The 5,516-nt window shown below is 39.9% G+C and overlaps 1 long non-coding RNA gene across 1 annotated transcript in view; it reads left to right on the forward strand.

Annotated features, from left to right (window-relative positions):
• The window catches only part of LOC139761677 (uncharacterized), a 33,012-nt gene that overhangs the window by 1,340 nt on the left and 26,156 nt on the right, over positions 1–5,516 (forward strand). The window contains exon 2 of the long non-coding RNA XR_011715588.1: positions 1,504–1,675. This is a non-coding gene — a long non-coding RNA (uncharacterized lncRNA). The remainder of the gene's footprint in view (positions 1–1,503; positions 1,676–5,516) is intronic.

Raw genomic sequence — 5,516 nt, forward strand, 5'->3', positions numbered from 1 at the left:
TTACAGACAGTGTATAACAAAAAAAAAAATCCCCTATGAAATACGAATTACATTAAGTATCTTAGGTCCCTATAACCATAAAAAGGTAATCTAGAAACAAGAGATTTAGGGATGTATTTATCCCTCTAGATGTATAATTTTGTGTAGGCTTATTACGTAATGGGTTATTTTTAGTTAAGCCAGGTGTTGTGTGGTTCTAGAATAAGAAACATTTTCAAGATGTAACTTCTAGATAGAAAGATTAATAAGGATGCACATTAATGCCAATATGTAAGTAGATCCAGCACCTTTCAATATAGAAACGACCAACACTTAAATAATTGCAATTTCATGATTTTCGTTAATTAAACTTCAAAATACTACTGACTAAAATGTAAGTAATTAGCACTGCACTAATGTATAAATTTACGTGTAATAACTTCGATAAGATTTCCGTCAAAACAAATACGCGCTCTACTGTCTGTAGTTAGCTACCCCAGAAACAAATGACACTAAATATGACCCACGGACTGATAAATTAGGAAAAGAAGCTTAGAAGAGATTTGTTCAAGAATGATAAAATGCTTCAAATCACTAATCACAAGGCCCAGTTTCAAATCATTTGCAAAAATAACATAGCAATCGAAGAAGTCTAGGTGATTCGCCGCTGAAGAATCTTGTTTGATCAGCTTCTTCATGTGTTTGAACAACAAGCCAGCAGGTAGAGGTTCTGAGATTAGAACTTGTGTTTGGGGATTGAATATTTGAATAAGTTCGTTATGGCAGGCAGTATCAGAGCAACTGGTGTGAATAGGAACTGGATATGAAATCATATGGCTTAGAATATAAGGTAAATTATGACCCAAACTCATTAATCATACAAAAGTAGGCATGAATTTTGAAACTGGTGTTACAGAGGTAAATGGTTCCCTATAAAGTGTCAGTTATAACTCACATTTTTGTTTGTCTATCATTATCCACAGATTTTGCTAACTGCATTAGGCCAAATTCCTGTGGTAGGTGGCACCTAATGCCGGAAACCATGATAGTTAGTTTTGGTCGGCAGTTACGGAGGAAAGAGGCTGCCAGAATGTAACCTCGAAAGAGTTTTACCCAGGCACAAAAGAAGCTTTCAAAAATTGATGATAAGATTCAATTTCATGTGTAATTTCTTTGGCATGTTAAGGAGTGTCAGTGAATGGGATGTTGTTTTGGACAGGTGTCGTTCTTCTCTGTATTAATTGTGTTCTTTTCACGTTGGGTTGTTGTGGAGGGGAAAGAGGATGGATGTAGATGTCAGTCTTGTTTTTTTGGATGAGGGTTCTATGTAAAATTCTATTCATAAAGAAAGCTGGGTATTTCTGTGTCTTTAATGTCATTTATTCATGATCAGGATTCTGAGGGGCAGCAGTGTTTACATGCAGGTAAATGACTGCGTGCTTTTGGAATTTTGATTCATTTCACCTTTGTGTATGAAACCTGTAAAATATGATTTTTACTTAAATATATATTTTTCCTTGTTAGAGGACAGTGGATATCTGGGCGCTCACGTAAAGTAGTCAGTGGAGGATCTGTATCCAGTGGAGTGAGGCTCGAAGTACCTTTGGCGATGATGACGGGGTTGCGAGAGGCCACCGCTGAGGATTTACCTGGCTTATTAGAGCGACTGGCCAGCTGCCTCCCATATTCATTCACTGTAAGTTATCCTTCTTCTATTGCTAAGTATTTCCACATCTTTCATTGCACCAGATGATTAATCTGCCCGCTGTGATGTTATCTTTATGACTGGGATATACATATATTTTTTTTTTTTTATACTTTGTCGCTGTCTCCCGCGTTTGCGAGGTAGCGCAAGGAAACAGACGAAAGAAATGGCCCCCCCCCATACACATGTACATACACACGTCCACACACGCAAATATACATACCTACACAGCTTTCCATGGTTTACCCCAGACGCTTCACATGCCTTGATTCAATCCACTGACAGCACGTCAACCCCGGTATACCACATCGCTCCAATTCACTCTATTCCTTGCCCTCCTTTCACCCTCCTGCATGTTCAGGCCCCGATCACACAAAATCTTTTTCACTCCATCTTTCCACCTCCAATTTGGTCTCCCTCTTCTCGTTCCCTCCACCTCCGACACATATATTCTCTTGGTCAATCTTTCCTCACTCATTCTCTCCATGTGCCCAAACCATTTCAAAACACCCTCTTCTGCTCTCTCAACCACGCTCTTTTTATTTCCACACATCTCTCTTACCCTTACGTTACTTACTCGATCAAACCACCTCACACCACACATTTTCCTCAAACATCTCATTTCCAGAACATCCATCCTCCTGCGCACATCTCTATCCATAGCCCACGCCTCGCAACCATACAACATTGTTGGAACCACTATTCCTTCAAACATACCCATTTTTGCTTTCCGAGATAATGTTCTCGACTTCCACACATTTTTCAAGGCTCCCAAAATTTTCGCCCCCTCCCCCACCCTATGATCCACTTCCGCTTCCATGGTTCCATCCGCTGACAGATCCACTCCCAGATATCTAAAACACTTCACTTCCTCCAGTTTTTCTCCATTCAAACTCACCTCCCAATTGACTTGACCCTCACCCCTACTGTACCTAATAACCTTGCTCTTATTCACATTTACTCTTAACTTTCTTCTTCCACACACTTTACCAAACTCAGTCACCAGCTTCTGCAGTTTCTCACATGAATCAGCCACCAGCGCTGTATCATCAGCGAACAACAACTGACTCACTTCCCAAGCTCTCTCATCCCCAACAGACTTCATACTTGCCCCTCTTTCCAGGACTCTTGCATTTACCTCCCTAACAACCACATCCATAAACAAATTAAACAACCATGGAGACATCACACACCCCTGCCGCAAACCTACATTCACTGAGAACCAATCACTTTCCTCTCTTCTACACGTACACATGCCTTACATCCTCGATAAAAACTTTTCACTGCTTCTAACAACTTGCCTCCCACACCATATATTCTTAATACCTTCCACAGAGCATCTCTATCAACTCTATCATATGCCTTCTCCAGATCCATAAATGCTACATACAAATCCATTTGCTTTTCTAAGTATTTCTCACATACATTCTTTAAAGCAAACACCTGATCCACACATCCTCTACCACTTCTGAAACCGCACTGCTCTTCCCCAATCTGATGCTCTGTACATGCCTTCACCCTCTCAATCAATACCCTCCCATATAATTTACCAGGAATACTCAACAAACTTATACCTCTGTAATTTGAGCACTCACTCTTATCCCCTTTGCCTTTGTACAATGGCACTATGCACGCATTCCGCCAATCCTCAGGCACCTCACCATGAGTCATACATACATTAAATAACCTTACCAACCAGTCAACAATACAGTCACCCCCTTTTTTAATAAATTCCACTGCAATACCATCCAAACCTGCTGCCTTGCCGGCTTTCATCTTCCGCAAAGCTTTTACTACCTCTTCTCTGTTTACCAAATCATTTTCCCTAACCCTCTCACTTTGCACACCACCTCGACCAAAACACCCTATATCTGCCACTCTGTCATCAGACACATTCAACAAACCTTCAAAATACTCATTCCATCTCCTTCTCACATCACCGCTACTTGTTATCACCTCCCCATTTACGCCCTTCACTGAAGTTCCCATTTGCTCCCTTGTCTTACGCACCCTATTTACCTCCTTCCAGAACATCTTTTTATTCTCCCTAAAATTTACTGATAGTCTCTCACCCCAACTCTCATTTGCCCTTTTTTTCACCTCTTGCACCTTTCTCTTGACCTCATGTCTCTTTCTTTTATACTTCTCCCACTCAATTGCATTTTTTCCCTGCAAAAATCGTCCAAATGCCTCTCTCTTCTCTTTCACTAATACTCTTACTTCTTCATCCCACCACTCACTACCCTTTCTAAACAGCCCACCTCCCACTCTTCTCATGCCACAAGCATCTTTTGCGCAATCCATCACTGATTCCCTAAATACATCCCATTCCTCCCCCACTCCACTTACTTCCATTGTTCTCACCTTTTTCCATTCTGTACACAGTCTCTCCTGGTACTTCCCCACACAGGTCTCCTTCCCAAGCTCACTTACTCTCACCACCTTCTTCACCCCAACATTCACTCCTCTTTTCTGAAAACCCATACTAATCTTCACCTTAGCCTCCACAAGATAATGATCAGACATCCCTCCAGTTGCACCTCTCAGCACATTAACATCCAAAAGTCTCTCTTTCGCACGCCTGTCAATTAACACGTAATCCAATAACGCTCTCTGGCCATCTCTCCTACTTACATAAGTATACTTATGTATATCTCGCTTTTTAAACCAGGTATTCCCAATCATCAGTCCTTTTTCAGCACATAAATCTACAAGCTCTTCACCATTTCCATTTACAACACTGAACACCCCATGCATACCAATTATTCCCTCAACTGCCACATTACTCACCTTTGCATTCAAATCACCCATCACTATAACCCGGTCTCGTGCATCAAAACCGCTAACACACTCATTCAGCTGCTCCCAAAACACTTGCCTCTCATGATCTTTCTTCTCATGCCCAGGTGCATATGCACCAATAATCACCCACCTCTCTCCATCAACTTTCAATTTTACCCATATTAATCGAGAATTTACTTTCTTACATTCTATCACATACTCCCACAACTCCTGTTTCAGGAGTATTGCTACTCCTTCCCTTGCTCTTGTCCTCTCACTAACCCCTGACTTCACTCCCCAGACATTTCCAAACCACTCTTCCCCTTTACCCTTGAGCTTCGTTTCACTCAGAGCCAAAACATCCAGGTTCCTTTCCTCAAACATACTACCTATCTCTCCTTTTCCTATATAATATATATATATATATATATATATATATATATATATATATATATATATATATATATATATATATATATATATATATATATATTTTGATATGAAATCTGAGCCATATATATATATATATATATATATATATATATATATATATATATATATATATATATATATATATATATATATATATATATATATATATTGATATGAAATCTGAGCCAACTAATACAGCTGTCATCTTTATTGATTGTGGTGACGTTTTCTAATTCGGTCTAGCAGCACACCTAGGAAAACTGTCACCGCATCTAGATGAACTGGTACCATATGTAGAACAACCATCACCTTACCGTCACCTTACCAAGAACAACAGGCATCTTACCTAGAATACCGGCAAGGTAGCCAGAAAAATACATATTCAAAACTAACGGTACCATATCTAGAATAGTTGTCACCGTATCTAGGACGTTCTTTATTGTATCTGGAGAAGTTGTCACCGTAACTAGAACAGACGGCACCATGCCTTGAAGAACCAGCAACGTACCTAAAACTAGCACCATTATCAAGATAAGCTAGCATAGTAGCAAAACACATTTCAACCAATACCATAATCACGCTTCCACCATGTTCGAACTGCCAGCCATTGTATATGAAA

Source organism: Panulirus ornatus, chromosome 41, assembly GCF_036320965.1.
Source record: "Panulirus ornatus isolate Po-2019 chromosome 41, ASM3632096v1, whole genome shotgun sequence".
NCBI lineage: Eukaryota > Metazoa > Arthropoda > Malacostraca > Decapoda > Palinuridae > Panulirus > Panulirus ornatus.